A 26,794-nucleotide genomic window follows, 5' to 3' on the forward strand; every position below is an offset into this window, starting at 1 on the left:
TCTATTTCATGCGCTTGAAGCCTCTGCTCAGTAGATCTTGTGTTCTAGACCCTAGATCAGAAGTTTCTGTTTTTCCTGTGCCAAGATGCTCATGTTTTCAAGCATATTGTTTCATGCCAAAGTTAGTATGACATATAGACCTGAATCAAAGGATAGAGAGTGGGATGATAGGGCGCACTGTGGAAGGACATGGAAGGAGGGAACAAGGATTATATTAAATTGAAGCCTTTGCTTTCTAAATTTGTTGTGAAATGAGCACAGTGAAGGGTCAGGATCATGCCAGCATGATATCCCAGGCAACCGCTGTGAGTAGAGATGGGGCTTACAAAACAAGATGAGATAGAAGTGGGGCTTCTGTCACTGTAAGGACTACTCAAGGCTTGCTGGTGGCCAACACAGCTTACTTACCACAAACATGGTAATATATTATGTGGATAGCTCTGGAATTCATCTTTAAGGGTTATTTTTTAATAAATGTACAAAGTGCTAAATTAAATACTTTGATATTTTTAAAGCCCAAAAACAACTTGTTTCTTTTAGTTGTATTTTCCTGTCTGTCTAAAAATAGTTTACAGGGTTGAAATAAGTATCTAAGTTTTATATTTTTCCCTAATTTTTCTTTTATGACTGGTTTGCAGAATGTGAAAGCTGCTTTTTCTTTGCTTAATTGATGTAACAGTGACCCTTGTCATCACAGTCTGTGATTCTGAATGCAACGTGCACCTGTTCAGTCCTCTTGAGTTTTTTTCCTTCTTCTGGCTCACTTTTATCCATCAACAAGCTTATTTCAATGCATTCTATTAGAGTAACCCTTAGCAGCTGCTTAATAATGCCAGGCTTATGTGACATCACTATTTAAACTATACAGAGTTAAAAGAAAGCTGGCATCTAGGAATGTCTAGTTACTCAGATCACTGCGCAATTGAATTATATGCTTTTGCACAACTAGCACTGGGATCAGTAAATCCTTAGAGCACTCACATATGCACAAAACATAAAGTCCCCACTCCCAGAGGACTGTATTTTTTTTGGCAAGGTCCAGAAAATATTTGACTTGTAGAACATTGTTTTCTTTGCATACTTATGTTTAGAGCTTGTTGTAATGCTGTGACTGTGATTTAAATTGTGTGACCACATTGGATAATTCCACTGGATAATTGGATTAATCTTAATTAAAATAAGCTTATTTTGTTATTTACAGTAGATACCAGTACACTCAAAGATCAGGGATCTTTGTAGCAAAATTGAGAAAAATGCAAGATAATGCGATAAAAACATATCAAGTAGGCTGAAGTAAGTACTTCTTCAATCTCTTTCATGTACCTTAAACGCTTTGTACACTACACTTTAGCAAACTATATATTTTGGATTATTCCCTTTTACTCCCAAATCCAGAAAAGCAGTCTTTCCTAATACTCAGTACTAGGCAACACGTCTTTCAACTTCAACTGTTTGTGGGAGCCTATATGCAGGAAGTAGTGCATGCATGATGTCTCATAAATGGCTAAGCAGTATTATTTAATATTGTTAATGACATTCATTATTCATTTTTGGTGAGTCAGCAGATTATGAAAACTGTAAATGTGCTGCAGACTCTGAGATCTAGCTCAGCACCGCCCTACTAATGTTCTCTTAAAAGAAAACAAAAATGTACAATCTTTTATCCCTGATAATACTTGTATATGAGATCAAATGCTTGTTAACCTTTACTGTAAATCATGAAGCTCAAATGCTTTCATTCAACATTCCTTATTTGCTCATAGTATGGTAAGAGTGTCTATTGCCAATATGTGTGTGGACTGACAAGAAGCATATTGAAAACAGTATCTTGAGTGAAATAGCTTTTTTGTCTTTTGTTCTGGTGTTTTTGTTCTTTGGGACTTCTTTTATATTCATAAAGAATGCTGGTGGATCCTCAACTTTTAGATCAAAGTAGAAAACCATCTCAATGGGAACCTGAAATTAATCCCTTTTCCTCATTACTGCTTAGGTTATGACATTATTTTGTTAATTGAAGTCTCTTATTGACACTTTTGGACCAATATTAAATGTATTAACAGTGTAAGGAGCTTTTCGTTAAATGTCTGCTGGGCATTTTGCTGCTGACCCACAGGTCTGTAGAAATTACAAGGAGAATAGGTAGATGGTAAAGAAATCGTGATAGACATAGAGTTGACAAAAATGGCAGTTGAAGTAATAAATTAGATAGGTGGCCCACAAAAGATAAAGGATTATAGGAAATAAAATGGTGTCTTCTTATGCGTCTTGAAACAAAACAAGACAGCAGTCTTAGTTAAATTCAGAGTTCTCTAATAAAGATTAAAAAATTTTGAATGAGATGCAGACACAGTCCAGATATTTCTTCAGAACTACACTTCTAATTTAAAGCTACAAAGATAAAGTCTTCTCTACAAAATGATTACAAACTGTAATGATTTAGCAGCCCTTATCAGCTGATTGATAGTTCTTAATTGTGGTAAATTATGGTAAATTACAGCTAATAGGTCAACTAGTGAATTGGTGGACTGCTATTTCATTTGTAGAAATCTCCAGATTGGTTACTTAAATTAATTAGATTTTTTCTTAATTTTAAGCAATTATGCAACTGGCATTTATAGAACATCTTAATAATACATGTTCTATCAATGGGAGTTTCAAATGGACAAAACACCTAATGTTTTAAATTATGTTTCATAATTTAAAACGCATCACTTAAATTAAGTAAAGAAGTGTGATCTCTCCTTTGCATTACAGCAGTTCAGATTGATTCAGAGTTTTGCTTTAGCGTGGTAGTGTAAACTAGATGTAATTTACCATGTTTAAAAATGTTATTGTAGTAAAGATGTTTCATGTAGGATAAGGATAATTTGGTACAAAATATTACGTTTTGAAGATTTGAAAATGTGAGATAAACAGAATCTTGGAGGGCAATAGTAGACAGGCAGTGTCCGATGAATGCTGTAGTTTTAAAATATGACAGCTATTTGAGCAGCATTCTGTCTGACCTTATAATAGAGAGCAATGAAAAAGAACCACCAGGATATGGCACCAAATGGCAATCACAGATGAAGCACGATGACAAGGAAAAATGTCATTTACAAATGTTCCTTTTTTTCCTTTTGTTTTTACACCAAAAAATACCTCAGCTTTAAGCTTTCTGGCACTGATCCGGCCACCAAGGGCAGACTTGCTTTCAGTCCTGTTTGCTTTTTTATAGATTTCTTTGTTAGAGAAGGGCAGCAGCGGGAGACACAAGCACTGCCATCCGTCTTGTAGCAAAGCCAACCTCTTTTATGTCAAAGATGTATAAACAGGAACCTCAGGGCCTTTCTGTGTGGAAGGGCAGCCGGTCCCAAGCTCTCAGAAACCGCACCAAAGGCAGAGAGATAAATGAGTGAGAAAATGCTGTTTGGGGAGCTCTGGGGCTTTATTTTAGCTGTAAAAAGCTTTTCTACAAGAGCTGGAGACTCTTGTCCATCACCAAATGAGTAAGCAATGCATTCTTAAATTACAGCCCTGAATAAAAGAACTGCATTTAGAGCAGAATGAGGCCCAGGAACAGAGCACAGCAGTCATTGCGGTGCACTATTGCAGTGACTACCACAAGGCAAGATAAATGCACTAATTAACTTAGCTGGAGAGAGAAACCAAAACCCAAGTCTTATATTCTACAGACTAACAGTTACCATTGTAATTATTCTGGTGCCTTGTGCATTCATGCAAGCATAAAAGCATCCCTTAATATACTAAGTCTGCTGTTAGCTACACAAGCCTTTTTTGCTTGTTGTTTTCTTGTGGAATTAATTTTAAATGGGGAGAGTCCTAGCTCACTTTTGTTTTTGTTCTGCTGATAGTTTCACCACCATTTAGCTCCTTGTTTATAGTTCTACAATCTCCCAGTGATGCAGCTAAATCATGAACTTGTGTCCTCTCACAAAGAAGAAATATTTTGATTTTTTTTCATACAGATTCATGCAGCTAGCACTCTAATTTCAGGAGTATCAAATAGAAAGGATTGTAGAAATGGTATTTTCAAATATTCTTCACATGGTGCTACTTAACTTGCACCACATAGCGCAACATTAATGTGGGTCTAAATTTATTGGGATTTATGCTATCAGAATTCACCATGTGTTGCTATTTAATCTCTACATTACTTTGCTTGCATTTCAATGGGCCTTCATCCCTCAGGTACAATAAGGCAGTCACTTCTTGGAAGCAGTAAATGAGAAGACCCAGTTCCCGATGATAAGAGCTCAAAATACATTCCTTAAAATATTTTTGTAACTATTGAAGCAATTTAAGTATGAATTCTTTAATGACAGTAATTGGAGAGGATGTGGTGAGAGTAATGAACTGAAAATCTTTAGCACATCAGGATTTTTATATTAAATTCGTTTTACATGTCAATTGATGGATATTTTTCCTGTATTTGTAAATATTCTATACCCTTCTCTGTGTAAAAATTCAATTTTCTAAGGAATTCTACAAGCAAATGGCAAAGGTGAACAACTGCATATGTTAATCTGTGAACAAATAACATGGATGTGGACACAGGGTAAAGAAGAAGCTTCTTAATGATTTTTCTCAAATTACAGACAGTAGGCATTTAGGCAAACTGAGTGTTTGTATTGAGAATACATTATTAAATGTAAAACAGAGGGAACAGGCCAGGCATGAATACTCAGATTGTAGTGATATAATTAGTGGAGTACTGCAGGAATCTGTATTAGGACCACTGCTCTTAATTTATATCAGTGATCTTGATTCTGGTATAGTTAGTAAACTAGTTAAGTTTGCAGATCTTACCAAATTAGATACGGAAACAGAGCTCTTTAGTAGAATCAGCAAATTAAATTAAAAAAGATTTCGATGAAATTCTTCACTGGTTAAACTGCAGACAGATGGTGTTTAATGTAGACAAGTGCAGGGTATTGCATATGGGCGTAAAAAAATAATTAAACAATTTTAAAATTCAAAAACAAAACTGCTTATGAAAAAGACTTAGGTGTTGACACGTAATTTACCTCTTCTGGATAATATCGAGAAGCAATTAAAAACTATAGAAAATGTTAGCACATGCAGTTAAAATTGTAGAATTCAAATAATGGAATATTAGATTAAAATTGTTTAATGCACTAATAAGGTCTCAAATATTTGTTGGATTTGTCCATTTACATTAGTGAATATTTCTGTGCATTGTGTATTTCTAGGTATTTAAGGGAGAAATGCTGGTTTGAAATACTATTTTCTGTAAACATAAGTTTTAACATAACCAGTAAAATGTAATTTTATGTCTTGGGTGCTGGAGAAATTTTTCTTTTTATGTAGTGGCAATCGTAAACAATTAGTACATGTCAAACTGAAAGAAACCATTGGACACTTTAAGTGCTTTTGAAGGCAATTTAAATAACTGTCAGCTGCATTAGAAGAAAAAAGCAGGTAAAGGACAAGCAGTAAATCTCAATTGTCAAGTGATGTCTTATTTGTGCTGAAGTTCCAGTTAGTAATAATTTATTTAGGGGCAAAATAAGTTTAACGTTTGTTTTTTATAACACTCCAACACCCTTCAAAAAAGAGATCATAATTCAGTTTCTTCATTTGGTTTCATATCCAGTTGCATTTGCATTGTCAACTGTCAGTGCACAGTCAAAAATGATGCTCATTATATAACTGCTTCATAAAGTACTTTCATTGGGATACACTTTGAGTTGGTCCCTACATCTGAGTTTTATAGTTTTGGCAATAGCGAGTCTACAAGTTTTCGATAACCATTTAGTGTAACAACATTAAGTGAGAAAACCAAACTTGTTCCATACATTACAGAAAAAACAATGCCTATGCCATTATTACTTTCTGTTAAGGTTGAAATGCGTTATTAGACTGAAATGATGCATGCAAAAAAGAAAAATACACCTTTTTTGTGTATTTACTGTATGGATTATATTACATGATAAGATTTTCATTTGCTACTATTTTGTATTTTTATTGAGACATTTTAGCCATTTTAGCTATGTTTACATTGCGTAATGGTGTCATCAAGGACCAAAAATTTATTTCATTAACTCCAATACAAGACTATGGTTTTTTCTTCATTTATGCCAGTGCTGGACAATGCTTTTCTGTAGCAAGACTTTCACCTGCTGTGGGTTGTAATGGAGGGGTTGAACCCTCAGAAGCATATCTTCACATGATAGTTATACTTTCTGCAGTAATAATTACACCCTGCTGTGAAATACCTGCTGTTAATACATTTATCCTCCTACTCCTTTTGTTAACTCTCATTCAATGTGTAGTGGTTGCCTTGCAGCATCTTACAAACTGTATATACCAATAAAGTAAAATTGAAAATAAAAAGGCTTATTATTTATAATTATTTTAAAGCATATTTATTATTCTTATAGCCAGCAGCTTTATTACCCTGCAACTCACAACTGGCAACCCAGTGAAGCTAAGCAGGTTTGAGCCTGACCAGTACCTGGATGGCGACCTCCTGGGAAAGCTAAGGCTGCTGCTGCTGCTGTTAGTGGGGCCAGTAGGGGGTGCTCACTCTGTAGTCTGTGTGGGTCCTAATGCCGAAGTATAGTGACGGGGACACTATACTGTAAAAAAGGTGCTGTCCTTTGGATGTAAAACCAGTAGAACCAGTTCTAAATGAAAAATTCCAGGGCATTTTTGAAAATAGTAGGGGCGTAACCCCGGCATCCTGGCCAAATATCTCCATTGCCTTTACCAATCATGGCCTCCTAATAAACAGCTTCATTGCTCTGTTAGCTGATGTGTGGAGAGAGTACTGGTGTCCCCATTACCTGTATAGTACTTTGACTGGAGTCTCCAGAAAGGCAGTATATAAGTCTAAGGATTCTTCTTCCGGTTCAGCTTCTTCTAATTTCTTTTAGTACAATACAGTTTGTATTGGTAGGGTTAGTTGCAGTTGTTTCAGAAAGTGAAAAATAGTATAACAATATAATTGTATATGGGTTGTTTATTCTTTAAGGAAACTGCCATTTTTAAGTTATTGTGCTGCTATCTTGTGTGCATAATTGTTAGGAGATATGAGCTGCTGCTTTTAAATCATGTGTCCATGGTTGTCATGCAAAACAAAGTGTTTTTATTTAGATTTGCCAAAACACAAAACTGTATCCCCATACATCATTTATTTTGCAGCCTTTATATCTTATTCTTAACATGGTGTTGCAATCTGTGTAGTTTTAAGCACAGATTGCAGTGTCATTTGGGGAGAATTGAATTCTGACTTAATTTTCTGTTGAAAAGCTCACTATAGTGGCGGAGGAAGTCGGTGAGTAAAAGTGTGTGTGGGACGTGGTGGTGGTAGTGTAGGGAGACTGGAGATAGGGATTCTGTGCTTGTTGACATACTCAGTACCTCCCTGATTAAGATTCTCTTTTTTGGTCCGTATCTCTCTGGTCTGTATCTCAGCATACTATAATCTTAGTAAATGTCATACAGAACTCTTTATTACTTTCTATTTTTGTATGTTTATTAACACCTCATAACAGCAACTCAAATCTAATATGTAATAAGTAACAACCTATCCAGATTTCCAGGGACTTGGTGAGGTTATTTTAACAACTCAGATGCTTTTGTTTGGCTGCACATTTCTTAAGGTGTGATTTGACTTTTCATTAGCAATGTTTAACCCTGTTCCCTAAACTATATTTATATCAGTCAACTCTAAGCAGCCCACATAGTAAAGTTATTATTGAAATTAGGCTGCATTCTTAGATTGTTACATTGTAGTTTAAAATTATCATCTTTAGATTTGAAAAAGAAAGATGTATTGTGAATGTTGTAAAGAGATGGTGAATGATTTTAAGAATTATCCTTAAAAAACACATTACCCTTAACCTGCCCAAAATGCAAATAGTTTATTTAATGGCAATGGTTACATATTTTATTCTCTCCTCCTTATTTAATCTAATCTCCTAATTTTATTTTGTTCTTAAAGTTATGTTTTTTAGTTACTTTTAACTAAACCAACTTTTAACCATGTTTACAAGGTGAGTAGTAATTTGCTAAAATATTCAATTCACTTTATTTTTATATAGAGTCAGAGTCAGAGACCTCTAGGGGACCAAGGTCAACTGGCTGCCCGACCCCTTTGATCATACTAACATTATACAATTAAAAAAAGGAATTGATGAATAAGGGTATTAATCCATCCATCATGTCTTCTGTATGTCAGTACTCCATGCAGATCTGTGTAGACCAGCAAAATCATCCTAAATGATAGCTATATCCAGGATGTCCCTCTTGGATCCATAGCAGTGATGCAGCATCCAACTCAGATGGTGCCCAGCCCGGGTACCATCCGGATATGTGGGGAGGAAAATAGGATACTTTGGTCAGAACAGATGTGTCTATCTGGTGGGCCAACGCAGAGACACACAATGGCATGGACAGCAGCACCAGCAGCCATGGTTGGAGAAGGCTATGATGTAGGGAACATAAGATATATGTTTTGAAACTGTGCATTACTGTTTAAGAAATTACTAGATTATGGATTCTGTCACATGCATGTAAGAGCCTTTTCTCAGAAATCATGAAAGAATATTTAGGCATCAGACGCATAGATTATTTTTTAGTGCTGTGTTAAGTTGTCTTGAAAGAAAAATGAAAATTAAAAAATTTTTTAGTGTTTCAATTTTTTGGTATTTCTCTCAGGAAAATTGAAAAGACATTTTCGAGTATGAAAGTGTACTTTTTGTTGCATGATTTTAGTTTTGTTTTTCAGTAAATTTCCTGTACCTAAATAATACTAGGATACAAGGTCAGTAGTTCATGACTAATTAGTGCAATTCATCTTGTTGTGGATATCTGAACTCTTGTAGATTAATGTATTTCTTAATGTAGATTAAGTAACAGATTATTGCACCTTATTACCTTATTTTCCATTGAATGGTTTCCTGAAAAGTGAAAATCAGCAAATTTTGTTTGTAAAATTAGTTTGATATAAATAATTGGAATTGGAGTTGCAGCATATATACACAACTGAAAACATACTAAACATACTTGTATACTCTGCATTAAAAATGACTATTTATGTGCTGTGATTAACACTAATAATTGCCTACTTAAGTTTAGGTTAAAACTACCTCATATTGCACAGCATTTTTTATACAAAGTACTTGTCATTTTAATGCACACTTTAAATGGTAGAAAACCAAGCTAGAGTCTTGATTATTTAATTAACTTTATATTATAGAATATATATTTAATTAAAATCTAATTGGTTATCATCTTGAATTCATAAATAGCTGCCTTTTGACCTTCATGTCAAAAGCATCATATATTAATGTTATTTTTTTTGCTGTCTTTGTACACATTCCTTTTATTTTAAAGAATTACATATATAGTAAATTAAGCTACATTTCATAATATCTAATGATTAAAATAGCAGTTAATGCCCTTCAACTAGAAATAATCTAAAGGCTAATGCAAATTAAAGTCTTGATGACAGCTCTTTAGCCCTTAATACACTTATCATGACCCATGCTTAACCTTTAAGCACTGATGGAAATCTTAAGTAAGGCCAGATCTCATTATATGCTTACAAGGTAACCAACTCTGTGTTGTATTAAAAGACAAAATTACATATAGTGAGAGGAAGATTAATGGAATACAATGGTGATTCCTTTTGGAACCACATTCCCCAAGGCTGAAGAGTATTACCTATTGTGCTATGCAAACCAGGACAGATGTGATAGTACTGTAGTGAAATCCAACTTATGCAATATATAATGTGCAAGACCCAACAGGTGTTAATGTGTTAATTTTTTAAATATTGGGTGTGTTGTTAATGTTTTGAATGACTTTTTCTACTATAATGAAGAAGTGTAATGATTTTAAGTTAAGGTAATAGGGTTTATTTTCAGCTAAAGGAAAACCATTTTCGCTTACTGATTGGTATATAACTGAAAACATTATTTACTGGATCATGTGAGGCAGAAATGCATTTCTGTTTTTGTGATGTAAAAAATAAATGCCTTCATAAGAGGCAAATGGTTCACTGACCCATAAAATTGTTTTCTGGAATGAACTGTTATCCTTCTATATACTGTACGTGTTACGCAGCGGCTAAAGTGTAGGACAAAGTCTAGCTTGGGCACTTTATATTTCTCTGGGCATCCTGTGTAATCCAGTTGCACTCTTAAGCAGATTAGCAAAGACAATAAAATTCCCAAAGTTATTTGTGTTTTTTGCTGTTCATATTTAAACATATTAGTTATAAGGTATCAATTCACACAAAGGTATACATTTTAAGTGTTTTACCCTGATATTTAATTCCATGCCTTTTAGCAAATACCTCCCTGTCTACTATGCAGTTTTGCTGATGAATATGCTTTTGGAGCTATGTTTGTATTTTGTGCAGTCTAGTTATTGTTAAACTAACATAAAACCTTTTTGGTACTGTTCATTTTTAATTTGTATTAGGAACTAATCTGTTAATGTTATTTTACATTTGTTGTTAAATGCTCCAGTGCTGTCTTGCATTAGCTACTCACAATCCAAGTTTTTAGTTATGTTAAAAAAATGCATCCTGACCACAATAGTTATGCTTTTTCTATTACATTATGGCTTGCACTAGCAATCTGAAAAGCCCCACTTCAGTTGACTGCAGAAGAAACACCCACAAATTTAAGCAATTTAAAAACAAAATTCATATAAATCCACAGGCCTCATCCAGAATGAAAAACCAATTATCCCACAATAAGGCCTTATTTGAACTTCAGAGAAAACAAATCTGTTTATTGCTTTGGATTCTCTTTAAACATGTCTCAAATGTATTAGCAGTTTGAAGATCAGGAATTATATAACATAAAGCAGACATACAGCCCATTTTTTGTTCTTATAAGATGTGATTTTAAAGCTAATGACAAGAACTCTTTGTAAATTATTTTAACAGTATTTTTTAATTCTTAGTGTGCAACTATTCTCAGTTGTATAATTTCAACTTTTTAAAGCTGCTCATATGTAAACAAGAACAATGTTTAAACAGTTTAGATGGGCAAGATTCATGTTAGTCATGAAAGGACTGTTGGAGCAGTATCAGGATCCTGTTGGCCAAACGTCTTTTGAACAACTCCCAATCCAAGGATGTAAACAGATTAAATGTTGGTATATAGTAATAAATAGAATGGACAATTCCTTTTTTGAGCAGCCTAATTGTCTTACATACAGCTCCTTTCCAGGAAGGAATTAAGTTAATTTGTTTATTCATCTTTAAATAAGAATTACTATAGAATGAATAGGACTAAAGAAAGTATGGCAATTCAAATGAACAAATGAATAAAATAAAATTTAATTTCAGAACAGGACATGGTATATATATATTTAAATGTTGGGGCTTATTTTTGTGTAGGAAGTTGCATTGACTTCAGTTGGTTTTAATTTAAAGGTATATGTCTCTAGTTACTTTCACTTTCAATCTTTCAAGCTGTACTTGACACAGAGTAACCTTTACATGTAACTTTTGGGTTAAGGTCTAATCTCTTACCTGCCTGAGTATAATTTAGCACATGATGTGATCTGTGAAAGATTGAATAGTTGCAGATATTTTAAAATATCATGTATTGTTTTGTTTCAGGTGTGGATTGAAAGAAATGCTGAAAAGATTGAAGGATAACATTAATGTGGTAAGCCTTGCCTTTGCTGCCTATTTACTGCCAATTCCAAGGCCAAGTGCTTTGTCTGCAGTTTAGCAAGTCTTTTGTTTTTACATAAGGATAACAGTCAAAACAGGAAGGCACATGAACAGCTGTCTCTATCTAAGACCTCTGATATGTCTTCTGTGCTTCTTAATTACAGCTCCCACTTTCAGATTGGTTGTTTCCTGCTTAGCAATCTGCTTTAGTACTTAATGCCGCAAGTCCGTGACAACTGCATGAGGCATACTCCTGGCTCCTTTTGCGGTCTATTGGGATTGGTTTATTCATTTATAAATATTGCCTGGCACAGCTGTTTGTGGGCTATGGTCGACTTTTTTGGCATGTGTATGTGGAGCTCTCCATATCAAATTGAAAAGATTGTAAAATTTGCTTAATGCATGTCACAGCTGCCAAGCTTAAAATGTATAGGATGACAACCGGTGCAACGGTGAATAAGAAAGTTGTAAAAGGATGGGAAGACAGGAATTTCTTGGTCATGTCACCACTTGGTATCTTAGATATATTGGATAGCATTGCAAAAGAGGTATGTATAGCCCTAATGCAGTTCACATAAAATGTAGCAGATGTACTTTTTTATAGAATTGTGCTCAAGTAAAAACAAGATAGCATATACAAACATCTGGAGCATCGTTCAGTCACTGAACCCAGTACATATCATATTCTGAGATTATTTTACCATCTCCAGGAGTTCGTTAGCATTTCACAAACAAGGAACAAAAATAACAATTGATTATATGTCATAAAAAGAAGCAGAGACAACTAATTTATTAAAAATTACCTAATTATTCCACTTGTTCTATAGTTATGTGCTATGTTAAGAAATGTGAAATGTTTGGAACTTCTTACTTTGGAAATGGTTCAAGTAAATCAGAGTTAACCCTATAATCTCTATATTGCAGTGGTGGGACATTTTTGCTTTCATTCCGATTGGAACTACTTAAGGTTTTGAAAGAAAAATCGATTAAGTAAAAGACAGGAAGACCCATAAAATTACATGCCAAATGGTGAAATGGTGCTATATTAAAGTAAGGTATTCTTAAGCATACTAGCAAAAGTGTATCAGTAGAAATTAGAAGTACCATCTGAATTAGAAATTGTTGTACTCCCAGAGCTCATAGACAACACCTGTGTCACTATCTGTAGTCTGTGTCTGTGTCTTAGGCAAGCACTTCAACAAAAAATACAGACTCTTTAGGCTTAAAAACCCCACCACATGCTCTAATAGAGAAGCCCTTCCCTCTTGTTCTGCCTTTAGTGCTACTTCAGATTGTTCAGCTTTATGGGCTGTAGAATGCTTCTCTCCCTAGTACACAGTGAAAGACTTTTTTGCCATCATTAGTCTTCTTTTGCTAATTGAAACTGTGCATCACTGTGTATTTGTACAACAAATCACGCAATATGTAAATTAATAAGATAAATAGATGTGAATAGGGCACTTGGCTTTGTTAATGACAGCATACAACTTGAGTTTACCTTTGTTGAAGGGATTATAATTCCCAAGCATTTGCAGATGGGATAATTAATTACCAAATGAAGCATCCATAGATGCTCCCATGTCTTTTGTTTTTTTTTGCCTACAGATACAATGTATGAGAAACTGTTTAATAATGTGAAATATCAGAAATTTGAAAGAATAGTTTTTTGTTGTTTGAATGTGTACATGGATACATTTACTAATCGACTCACTGATATGTTCCTGTTTTTCACTAATAAACTGTATTTATTGCACTGTAAACTAAACTTTTATTTCAAGTTGTGGATGACCTACATCTTGAACAGTAAGGCACTTAATAACGGTACCAAGCAGATATAAATACACATTTTGATAGTCTATCACAACATCCTGCTAGATTGCATGGTCTTATTTGACTGCCAAGAGCAATGCGTTAATCTTAACATCTTTACATCTGATGGTTTCCACTACAGCAAGCATGAGTCCAGGGTTTTGAAATATGCAGTAAAGGGTTCTCCCTGAAAGATACATGAAACAAAATCCAGCAGTTGATAAAAATGCAGCTTTCAATCGAGATGGGTTAACTTTTACTCAGTGTTAACTGTACATTGACTTGTACTCAGCATTATCCCGTTGTAGTTTATCTCATTAGATCTCAGAAGCTAAGACTGATTGAGCCTGGTTAGTATTGGAATGGGAGGCAGTTTATTAGTAAAAATCACTGTGTATTATAATTTGATATAGAGATAGATCTAAAATCTAAAGGATTGTGTATTCATTCAATATTAAATGTATCATGTGCACATTGAAAGAGCCTAACATACATTTTTTTAGTTGCACACAATTCACTTCTTGTTCTTTTGACATTACTTTGCAGTCTTGCCTGGACAGAATCCCAGATTCAGACTTCACAGACTTTTAATGCTGGTTGGACACTCACATCCTGGCAGGCCAGAAAGTGTTAATGAATGTATACTGCACTAGTCTTCCTTTCCTGGTTTTGCTGAATTCATATTTTTAATGTCATGTCTTCAAAAAAATTATTTGCAGGAGATTTCCCTGATATACTTTGAAAAACGTGTTCCAGAAGTGTTGAATCATAAAAAAAATTGACAAGTGACAAATGCGCTTAAAGTCTGTTAATGGTTTCACCTCTTCGTTCTTTACACTTCTTTTTCTAGAAACAGTAATGGTTTTATTAGCAAAGGAAATATGAGTGAAAGCTTTGTGGGCAACACATGAAGACGACTTATTACTTTTTCTCCTGCGAGTTTTCAGAGAATAAAGATGTACTGTATTTCAGAGAATGTCTAGAGGTACACCTCTAGGTGGTCTTTGATGAAGTGTTCATTTACTAAAACAGTTTTAAAATAATAGAGTATAATGCTGTGAAAACTCAACCATAAGAAAAATATGTATTAGTATAGTAGTGCATTTTTATTGATCCCGGCTTTGTCATATGTTAATTTATGTGCGATTCCAAGGAGGGTGGCAACATTCAAGAGTGTTTCTTTAATCTTTCTTTTAGTATTCAAAATTAAATTCTAAATCCTATGATTTGAAGAATGAGCTGCATGATGGCTTAGTGGTAAATGTGTCTGCCTCACATAGCTTTTGGGTCATGTGTTGTATTCAGAACTGGGAAGTCTTCTGTGTGCAGTTTGCATGTTCTATCTTTGTGTTTGTGTTTTTGGCTGGGTGTGACAGTTTCCCACACCTTCCAAGATCATGCTGGCTTTGGCTAATAGGTAAAGATTAAATTGTTGTTAAATTGTGTGTTTCAAGCAAGGGACTAACACCCCATCCAGGATATAGTACTGCCTTACTCACTTGTTTTCTGGGATAAGCCCTGGGTTGTAATGACCCTTGCCAGGAATAATCAGATTCATGATAATGGATGGATAATGTAAGAGATGCATTTTTAATTGTTATTTTTTTTCTAGTACACCTTGTCTTTGGAAGCTCCCTTTAAGAGAGATGATAGATATGTGTATCAATTTATTAGTACACATTTATATTTAAGTGCAGATAAATTGTAATATGTATGTAAAAAATCAGGAGCTAGACCTGAAATCTCAGATATTAATTTCTTGCTGTCATGAAAGACAACTAAAACAGTTACTTTCATTTAGTAATTACTTTTTTTTGCAAATACCTTCAAGTTCAAAGCACTGCAGACACTGCACCAGGATGTATAGTTTCTGTAAGACTGTATTTAAGTTTGCATGAGTTTAATTTGTACAAAGTTATTTACCAAAAACATCTGGTATGGGTAATGTTAACAACTTGGCAATTATAGATGATATGTACATAGTATGTAACTATATTTAGAACCATTTTCAGATCATTTTAATAAAAATCAGCATTTTACCATTAGTTTGTATTGTAATAGGAAATATGTAAAGATGCATGTCTTTAGTATGCAAATTAGTTTTTCTTCCCATCTTGCACACTGTACAGTCTCATAGAACTTGCACAATAGCCTGGACACTTCACTGCAAGCAGTACTTGTAGTGTCTATTCATGCTTGTTTCTCCTTTTATGTTTTAGAATAGTTTTCTTTCTTCAGTTGCTTTATTTTTTAGTAGTGTGCAGCATAACAGGCTATTACCTAAATTGATCTACTTTCACATTCCCCCAGCTATTGTATACACATACATGAATATACTAAATGGCATCTTTTCATATTCACAACAAGTAAAAGTGTACAAGGAAAGTGAAGTATGATAATCTTCAAAATAGTTTAAAATAAACAGTCATAGGTCTTAGGTCAAAAGACCCACACACTGCTCTGGATGTAGTTGTCTGTCTGTGGGTTGACACGTGTACATGTTTTTTTTATTATTTTGTAGCATACAAAGTCATCTGGGATTGTCAAAAGGGACTTCCCTTTAATTAAGCTTATGAAGAGGAAAGGCTGTCTCAGGTTTACCATGCCTTTTGTGAGGTTTTGGCGACTGATATGCCGCGGTATGCTTTGAATGTGTGTCTGCCTGGATGCATTAGTTTTGAGGGAACTCATTATCCTGGTGTTTACCTCAGTCAAAGGAAGTGCTTGTCAGTGGTGTCTGTGAGCCAGCCTGCCCCAGAAGAGAACAGTCAGGGATGCCTGCAGGCTAAGCCTGACAGGTCATTGGGTTTCTTCTTGAGTCATACAGAGACGGTTTCACTGCTGACAAGGATTTATGAGAAGATAGTGTCAGACCTCACACAGAACAGTGCCTGTCTGTGCCAAGGCAGGAAGGGACAAAAGTTAACTATTTGTGCTCTTTTGTTGTATTTTGCAAAGAACTTTGATTAATTTTAATTGCTTCCTTTTGGCATTTTTGTTAAGTAAGTGTGATTAAGTCATAATGCAATTTAACTATTCCTGTTCTCTGTTTTATTTTGTGTTTATGAATATATACTTATGATACTGGACAGTTTAGTGGATTGGAATTGGCTTTTTTTTACATTATTTTGTGACTATGAAAAATGATCAACCTGCTGGTTAACAGTAATATTATCTCCATAGTTTGGCAACTTCCATTGTTTTTCAGTCTTGGGTTATTCAGTTGTAATGCTGTAAAGCAGTGACTTGTATAGTCATTTTGTATGTGAAACATTTTTGAAAAGAAGAAAAAATTGGCTTCCCTTGTAGTCCATTTATGAATGAGGTTCATGAGTCTGAAATTATCATCTATGCAACGAACTAACTTGATTCCTAATTTAAAAACTTAATAACCTGATGTATTAATAAGTGCTTCATGTTGCAAAACTTGTGGTAATTTTAAATCTTGTATACTGCATTACTGGAAGCATAAGTACAAGGTGGTTGCATAATGAACTAAATGTGAATTATTAAGCGTGCAAGTGTAAGAGAGAAGTCTGGCATACACTTGTGTTTTCTGAGAGCATATCTTATGCATTTATAAAGTGCAAAAGGCATTTATGAGGTCATATATACAAAATATGTAGAGAGGTGAAAAGTTCAGATATAGTAAAGAGGCCTTTCTGTACATACTTTCATTTATGACATTCAGTGTTTGTGTTTATAGATATACACTTTCTTCCATCTGTGATGCATATATATTGATCTTAACAGTTCATGTGCAGTACTGACATAAATTATGTATGAATAATACATCTGATATGAAAGCAGTTAACTTGCTTCTATCCATTTGTGGATTAGAATTGAATTGTATTATCTTAGCACTGTAGGTGTTATGCCCTTTTCCTTAAATATTTATTTAAACACCACCTATTGTTTGTACAACTCAGTGTCTTATAAAAAAATAGGCAACTCAATTTATTATTTTTAATGTTTAAGTTAATTATGCTTTTATTGTCCAATGCAAGATAATATTGTTTCTGGAAGATAATGTACAGGGAATCTTCTAAAAGCTATCCTTGAACCCCCAGGTGGTGAACATTCCATCTGGAGTTCAGGCTGGGTCATTGAGTCCAGCAGCAGTTCAGATCTGGTAGGTATCATTAGTCAGTATTTCACAGGTGTTCCCAAGCAACACACTGACCTTAAGTTGGTGGGGTTCTGTTGGGTTTTAGCCAGTCAGAATTTCTCCATTGTACCTTGCAGTATCAACCCTCCTGGCTTTTTGTGGGAGGAGAAGTGGGAGACTAGACAGTGTTTTTCACAAGATGCATGCAAATCCTCTTCCTTTCATTGCAGTGATTCGATCTGCTTAACAATTGTTGGAGTTTGGATGTTTTTTTAAAAGAAAAACTGCTGCCAAAGACACTAAGAAAAAATAAAGGTGTACTGCATCTTTATGTTAGTATAAGGATTCCTTGTTTTTTTAAATGAAGTTTTATGCAGTATATGATCAAGTCTGTATTATGACCCTCCCTTGATTAGGTCCAGTGGACTAACAACTTGTAAAAAGTCAAATAAGTGTTAAATAAGTTTAATTTGATTTTTAATTTTAGTTGCTATAAATAGATTTGCATTTGTTCAGATACTAAAGCTTCCTGAAGTCCTATTTCTACAAAGTATCTCACAAAATCTAGTCCTATGACCAGTTTCTGTAACTCATTTTAAATCATCTGCTTTATCCTAAGGGCATTTTTTTTATTTTTTCTCTTTTCCAGGAATCTTAAATAATTCTGGGTAAAGAGAAAACTATTACATGTTTCAAATAAAAAAGAGTATTTTTTTCTCAAGATTTTCTCCCCTCTTCCCAGAGGGCCTGTGTGCTTTTAAGTCCAGTTGTAATGCGTTAGTGCTAATGGGTTAACAGTGTTCAATGGCATGCACTTTAGAAAAAGCAAAGCAATGGCAAGGGGTGGCTGATGTGTCATTAGACTAAGTACTGAATTGCTGTGATAACCCTATCTGTTGTTCACAGCGACATCCTTGTTAATACAGTCAGTACGGACGCACGCGTTTGGGGCCCCTAATGAAGTACTGTTCCTGTTAACCTGAAGAATCCCTGAGACCTTCTCATGTGTTTCTTACAGGAAATCTCCTTAAGGAAATCGATGCAGTTGCAGATGTGGCTGCCTAGCAGAAAATTAGTCTACAGGCAGTTCTCTCACATTCTGATTAAAGGCTGGGTGAAAAAAACCCTGCTAATGAGCTCGAGTCTAACAAGTTGGATAATCTGCATTTTTCATTGTATTAATAGCTGACTAATCCAGACCTGATATCTTTAAGCAAATCCTGTAATTGATTTAATGTTTTTTTCTTGCCGTTTTTGTCTTTGCTTTGTGAAAACCTGACATTTAGATTAGTTTGCCGCAGGGCAGGTGTCAGAATTGGAGCGCTAAAAACAAACCAGAATGGAGGTCTGCACTGAAAGGGGCTGTATTGTACAAACATTTGTTCTCAGATATACTTTATAAGTCTAATAAAGGGAATTTAATTTTGAAGAGTTTAGTGTTGATACTGTTGCTTTTAAATAATTTTAAAATATATTACGTTCATTATAGATGAAATATGGGAATAAATAATGTCTGTAACCTAGAAAAATATGCAAGATTGCTGAAACTTTTTGTAGACTATTTAAAGGAAAAAAGCAAGAAAGTCTTACAAACACAAACCAGGATTTTTAAAACATTTTTTAAGAAACCACTTTTCTTTCCTGCTTTGTAGAGAGACAGCATCTGTAATCCAAAGACCAACATGAATTACTCATACAACCCAGACTCATTACTGACAAAAAAAACAAAGATCAATCCCTACCACAGCTCTGTGTGGGGTATTGTTGCTTAATTGCATACTTATATTCTCTGCTAGGTGCTGTTGAATTCTGCCTTTTGAAGTACCTTCCTCTCTCATTAAACTGAATTACAAAGGAAAGTTAATCTTTTGCATAACATCAAAGGTTTAATAAAATAAATAAATAAAATCAACATATCAACAGGTGAAGTCTTTAGTGTCACAGTCAAGAAGTGCTTGAGCAGCTCTCTGGTATGCAATGTTCAGACACCTCTCAGAGCAGCCATGCAGCTCAATTACACCGGCTAGTTGCATGTTAATGATTGAATAGTATTCCACATGTGCTAATTTAGCAACTAATTAGTAAAATGGCCTAATCAATCCAAGAGTATTTCACATAGGATTTATTCTGCCCTCTTATGTATTTGGATTCATGTGCAAATGACCTGATATTATTCTCTATTTTCCCATGGATGGCAGCCAACCCAAGTCATGGAAAACCTTAATACAGCAGGTATTATGGACCATCCTTAATTCAGCAATTTCTGAACACTTGAAAAAAATTGTTTTGACCACTGAACTAGGTAAGTTGTTCAATTAGGTAGTTCAGATATAATTTGAAATGTAAATCCCAACACCCTGTGGGTTTCAAGGACACAGCTTACCATTCCTGACTTAAGTGAATCAATTAACTTACTAAAAAGATGCTGATTTACGGGTAGCCTATTAAACTTGCTGGATTGCAGTTCTCCAGGATTAGAGGTTGTCTGAACTTGCATTAAGCATAGGCAAGACTTACAGGCTGTGGTCATCAAGAATCTAATGGGGTGATGTATAGGATTTCTTTTTTTTAAAGGAAATGTATCTTTCTTTCCAGTTTTGGCTAGTCTTGCCCTTTTCTCTTATGTATATTTAAAAAGTGTCACAATCCCTAACTATGGTACTTTTAACTGGCTACATTTAAGATATTTGAACAGTTTTATCACAGTTTATCACAGGATTTTGGAATATGGTAGACACTGGATTTTGCACAACAGACAATCCCTTTAAAAATCCCTTTTGGGAGCATTTTGAGTTTTATTTGCATGGTATTTTTTCATGTTTGAAATTTCAGGTTGTATAGTAGACTATACATTTCTGCTTTAATTTGCCATAAATTTATCTCTACTGAAACAAACAAAAAAATCCAGAACTTTGTGTTAGAGCTCACGCACGCATATTACTTATTTATACAGGGGGTGAACAAAATAATGGAAAACATCTAAAAAAAGACTCATATTTTGAAGTAACTAAATTGCAATTAAAATAGATTCTACACAAGTGTTGCATATTAATTTCAATACTAATTACCAATATGTTTCCTCTATCAAAGACCAAAATCTAAATGGGAATTTCTAAAGCAACATGACAGACATAACAGATAGTCAAATAGCTAGTGTCTGAATTGCAAATATGTCAGTCACAGAAACTGCATAATTTGTCTAAAATGACAGCATACACATTTCCCAAAAAAGGAAAGAAGAACAGTGGTTGCAGGTTGAAGCTCACCGACAGTGATAGACGGACACTTTACTGGATAGTTGCTAAAAACCACAAAACAACAGCTTCAAAAATAACAGAACTGAATTGACAGCTCCATGACCCATTCTCAACAATAAACTGTATACAAAGCTGATATTCATGATGGGGCTGCCATGGAACAAAATCCAAAGCCCAACAATACTTAAAGATCTCAAAATTTGGAATTCTAAGCACTGGAATATAGTAATATGCTCTGATGAATCGTCTTTTACTTTTTTCCTACATCTGGACAGGTTTATGTTTGGAGAAAGCCAAAGGAAGCCTTTAACCCACACTACCCATTCCACACTGTTAATCATGGTGGTGGATCTGTAGTGATATGGGCAACCATCTTGTGGTGTCTTTGGGTCTGATTATTACTCTGCGTGGTAGAATTATGGCCAAGGAATACAAAACCATTTCCGGCAAATGAGCGCACCCAATGATGCAAACATACTTTTCTCAAGATGTTTCCATATTCCAAGACGATCACAGCCCCCATACACACTGCTAAACAGATTCAGGAGTGTTTACATTAACACCAGGATAATGTCACCACGTTTCAGGGTCTCCCCAATTACCAGATCTAAACATTATTGAACATTTATGAGACGCTCTGGAACGTAAAGTGTGGAGTAGATTTCCACCTCCTTCATCTCTCAAAAAACTGGAGGCTTTCCTTCTTGAACAGTGGTCCAATATCCCACTAGAAACAGTTCAAAACTTGTATGACAGTATTCCAAGAAGGACTGGAGATGTTCTGGGAACAAACCGCAGCCAAACTCCTTATTTGTTAATAAATAGTTAAAGTATATTCCTTGGTGTTTCTGTTATTTTGCCCATTCCCTGTATATTGGTCCACAGTAAATCGGTGGAATTAAATGCATAAAGCTTGCAAAATAAAAAAAAGAAATGTTTACAAAGGCAACATAAGCAATGGTACAATGAGATGAAAGTTCTGTAATATGCATGCAGAATGGCATACTTAAACAGACTGTTCTTGAGAATGTGCAGGAGATCAATTAGACTGTGAGTCTAAAATCTGAATTTATTCTTTTCACCCACAGTTAATTCATAACCAAAACACTCCTCTGGAGTTCCCCGTGTTCATATGAACCAGAGGCTGAGGAATGTACAAGGATTTAACATAAACATGACATAATTCGCTGGAAGAAGGAGGCTGTGAAACCGAGACTACTGCTGACATGCTTATAGAGAATGTTGAATCATGTTCAGTTCTGTCTTTGCATCTATGTTTGTTAGTATATTATGTATCAAGGCTAAAATACAGCTCTCAAAGCTTTCTATTTCATCATTGTTTATTGCTGCTGTTTTGAAAATGAAAAACAAAACCAGTAGTTGTTAGGGCAGTGTAGATCTAAATTACATATAAATACATACAAGAAAAGTACATTTTTGTGTTTTATACAAGGTTTAAATTAATGTTTTATTTGTTTAAAATTCAAAAGAATAATTTGACATAAAACCTGCAGAGCTTGTCAAGATTAGGAGTGGGATCACTGATCTAGTGGAATTTATGGTGTGATCTGTTGCAGTTAGATTGCTGCTGAAAGTGTATCAACATGCTGTTGTGGTTTTTATCCAATTCCTTTTAAGGTTGTGTATGTACTGTGTTACAGCAGAATTAATGTAGAAATTGTGCTCTCATGTTTAACTGGTTTGTTGCTTCTATTTTTAAACCGATTTAAGAATAAAAGCACTCCAAAAATACCTTGTCCCACTAGACATTTTGAAAATCCCATGGTAGCCTTTGGCTGTATTGGGTCCAATGCCGGTGCTAACCAGTGAAAGGAGGGGTTTCTAAGCAGTCAGGTACATTTCTTTGAGGAATGTGACATTGAATTGTTTTACAGGTGTTTGTAACTACAGCTGCCTTGACAAATTGGTAAGGCATATGTAATTCCACAGACTTATTTTTTTATTTAAATACACTTGAAAATATTTGGTACTTAAAGGTTGTCAGTTGGGGGCCCAGTTTTATTGCTGGTTTATCAAACTGGAGGGCCTATAATTTTGTTTTGTTCTCTAAGCTTCCTTTTTTGCTTCTTTGTTTTTACTTTCATGTACAGCCTGCCAGCATTAGGCATGAACATACTTTCCATACCAGTATATTGAATCTCAAAGTCTCATCTGTCAGTAGATAATCTGGTGTAAATGCAATAAATATATAGACCTGTCTAAATGAATTAGAGATGTAGTTTTTTTTAGACATCAATTAATAGAGGAACTTATGTATGTGTGTTTAAATACTAATATAAGAGGAAATCATCTACAGTGTTAGGAATATTAAGATTGGAATTTTTTCATGTTGGGTTCTTAAACTGTGGTACGTGTACCGGCATTGGTACGTGGCGTGCCGCCAGGTGGTACGCCAAATGACCCCGGAACTGTGTCGTGTGCGCTGAAAAAATCGTGACGGGTTTTCATATTTTGTCTTTTTATACGTGTCGAATACGCAGCCTACATACTACGATACAGTGTGCACTAATACTTCAGTGGACACAAGAGATACTCTGTAATTCTATACCACTCTATAGGAATGTGTGCTACGAATGCAAGTGACCAATTGTATTTTTAAAAAAGCTACTGTATCTCCAGCAAATAGGGAGAAAGGAGAATGTGCAAGCTTGCAGATTGCTAAATCAGGTAAGCCCCACACTACCACCCCCTCCCCCCCCTCGTTTACGTTAGATACGAGTTTGAAGGTACGTCCCGTGAGGACTTTTTGTTCTGTAAGCTGCTACCAACAGGAACTACAGGAGAGCACGTATTTCAGCTTCTGCATGAATTTATCGAAGAAAATGGCATCGACTGGATAAAATGTGTCGGAGTTTGTACAGACGGTGCTAGAGCAATGACAAGCCGACACAGCGGTGTAGTTTCACGAATTAGAGAGGTTGCTCCAGAAATTAATGGTTTCTTTGCAACATCCACCGCGAGACCTTTGCCGTCAAGAAAATGCCTGACGATTTAATATCTGTTAGACTCTGTTGTGAATTGTATCAAGGCTCGAAAAATTAATTCACATCTGCTTTGCTCGACTAAACAGGCTCACCCCTCTCACTGAAATGGTGCTTTTTTATTTTTATGTGTTGTTTTTTTTCTGTAAAACACTTTGAGTAGCCACATTTTAATATATCAAACAAAGTTTATTATTATAATATTTATTATATGTATATGTGAGTGTGTGTGCACATGCGCTCATGTTGGTCAATTTCTGGGGTTCCTATGAGATGATGACTTGTATGACTTGGATGCTTTGGTTGGATTAGGGGTGGTACTTGGTCCAAAAAGTTTGAGAACCACTGGTCTAGCCCATAGAGGAAATATGTTAGCTTCAAGAAATTGCTACACAAGCAATAATCGCTGAGTTGTTGAAGAGCAATTGACCATCATATTTTGACAAAAGTCCCTTCAGAGGAGAGTGAAGTCATGCAGGGGAAAATACACTGTCATTCCAGTTCTATGTGTTTTATGTTATCTGTGGCTAGACAGACATTTTTTTCACTTTCACCAACACAAGCTATCAATTTAACAATATTCAAATATCTACATGCAAGCTTTTCTGAAAAAGAAAAACACACATGCGATAGATGTGTCAATACTTATTTATCGGTAGGATGCTGTAATGAGACTACACCTCAGTCATCTTCAGGTAATTTAGATCACCTTTCATCTAAAGTTAAATGTCATTCTCCATGTTTGAGCACCTGCCAAGACAAAGTCAGTTTGAGTATGGCCAACAATATGTCCACCCTTTGCAGGAATGACATTCAAGCAAATTCATTAATAACTTACTCAATTTTTTAATGAACCTAGGGGAATTCTATCCCATGTTCTGATGAGCTAGTAGTCAAATTCTGTAAAGGTCTGGGGTTGCCTTCAGTGAACTTGATGATTAATGGTGTTTCAGAAAACCCACTTTGATATAACCTTGCATCCTTATCAGCTGACAGTACTGGGTTTGAGTTTTCTAAAATGAAGAATTTAGGGGTTAATCCTGATCCGGGAATGGATTTTGAACTATGCGTGTAGAATATTATAATAAAACATTGTAATTATATAGCAGGACATTGCTTCTCCTGAAGCAATTTGAAGTACCTTGCTCAAGGGTTCAACAGCATTTTCATTGGATACAAATCCATAACCCACCTGTGTGAATTTTAGTTCCCTAACCACTACTCCATGCTGTTGCCTTTAATTATATAATTTTTCCGTCTTAGAAATATTACCAGGATGAGACCTGTCTGTAGTGGGAAAAAAATATGTAATGTATTTAATTTTTCATAGATTCATTATTGTGATGCCCTCTTTTTAGGTCTTTCTAAAACTATACTTAAAGTATAAAACTTACTTTGCATGCATTTTGTGATTGTTTTATCAAATGCTTTGGTTTCACGTGCATCTTTTTAAATTATATTTTTATTTGGATATTTGCGTTCTATTTATGGTAAAAACTTTTATGATTGATTTTAATTGTGCTATGAAATGTGTTTTATACAGTGATGTATAAGAGTGATGCATTTAAATCAAGTTTAAAATTAAATACGATAAGTCCATTTTTCACATAAAAATGCCTCAAAAAAGAACTGGCAGTAATCCTAAAGCTTCCAGGTAGGTTTTGTGCTTTTTACAGAGGTAGCAAAATGGAAATAATTGTGAAGATGTACAGTAGAGTATAATTTTGATGAAATGGTCCTAGGCAGGTCAACTCTGTCATGAAATGTACCGAAGTCCCACTTGCTTTCTGTTTGTCTTCTGAGACAGTAAGCAAATGTGTTTACACATAGTTAATGTTATATTATGAGAATCAATTACATTATTGACTCTCAATTCTTAAAGATTATAATATATTAACTTTTAGAAACAGCATGTACCGTTTTTCCCAAACAAAAAAATCATCCATTTAATTACATTTCTGTATTCTAAAATGATTTGGTTACATTTCCACCAAATATTTGTACTTCTATGACGTTGTTGTATGGCATGCTTTGATTAAAACCAAAAATGCATCTGGGGGCTGTAATTAAAAATAACACAAAGCATTTTATTCTATACCTTTTGAAATTGCTTGAGACTCTATTGAATAAACAAAATATTTTTTTGCTTGAATCAAAATGTTGATATAATTTCTCCAAACAAAATATTTCAGATGAGATGAATGGAAAAGGGCAGAATGCACAATATTCACAGCATCTGCATATGTGCAAATATCAGCATCTCCATCAGCTGAATTGCTCTATTCATAAATTACTGGCTTCATGGCTTGTATTCTACTGGAGAATTGTGACACCTACAGTATCTACAAAAAAGCTTACAAAATGGAAGGGTGAAATGATTGATGCAATGAAGCACCAGGAAAGAGAAAATGACCCTGTAATTTTTCTCTTAGTACATTTCCTATTCAGATATCAAATTATTGATCATAAAAAGAGGAAACGTACAAATGAATATGCTAAACATTGTATTCTTTGAATTGTAAGATGTATTTTTACCACTTCAGGGTAGCATTAAATAATGTTTAAGCTCAAAGTATGTGTAAATAAAGGATTTTTTTATTGCTTTTAAGAAAAGTGCATTATACCATAAGTGTTTCATTTAATTTACTATGCGGAAATATGCATTTTATTTCTATTTCAACATTACGGACACACCGTACAAAGCACAATAACACAAGTTACATAGGCACTGCAGTGAATAATTCCTGTCAGAAAGTATATCTAAACGATGTAAAATGTTAAGCCTTTGTGCTAGAACAATGACAAGTCTACCACCTTTCATCTAGCCATATACACACATAAAAACATACATTTCCATTTTTAAAGAAATTGTATTCATACTTCTGCTGTAAACATACATTGTAAGCTGAAGAAGAAGGAAATCGTATTCCAAATTGATGTCTGCAGCTTTGTC

General features: G+C 34.7%; 1 long non-coding RNA gene across 2 annotated transcripts in view; it reads left to right on the forward strand.

Annotated features, from left to right (window-relative positions):
• LOC107078651 (uncharacterized) overlaps positions 1-26,794 on the forward strand; it is a 160,981-nt gene that overhangs the window by 69,959 nt on the left and 64,228 nt on the right. Inside the window, exons 4-5 of one of the 2 annotated variants that reach the window (XR_001479603.2) lie at positions 11,609-11,657; positions 17,545-17,606. This is a non-coding gene — a long non-coding RNA (uncharacterized lncRNA). The remainder of the gene's footprint in view (positions 1-11,608; positions 11,658-17,544; positions 17,607-26,794) is intronic. The other variant, XR_001479604.2, reaches the window with a different exon arrangement.

Source organism: Lepisosteus oculatus, chromosome 10 (assembly GCF_040954835.1).
Source record: "Lepisosteus oculatus isolate fLepOcu1 chromosome 10, fLepOcu1.hap2, whole genome shotgun sequence".
Lineage (NCBI taxonomy): Eukaryota > Metazoa > Chordata > Actinopteri > Semionotiformes > Lepisosteidae > Lepisosteus > Lepisosteus oculatus.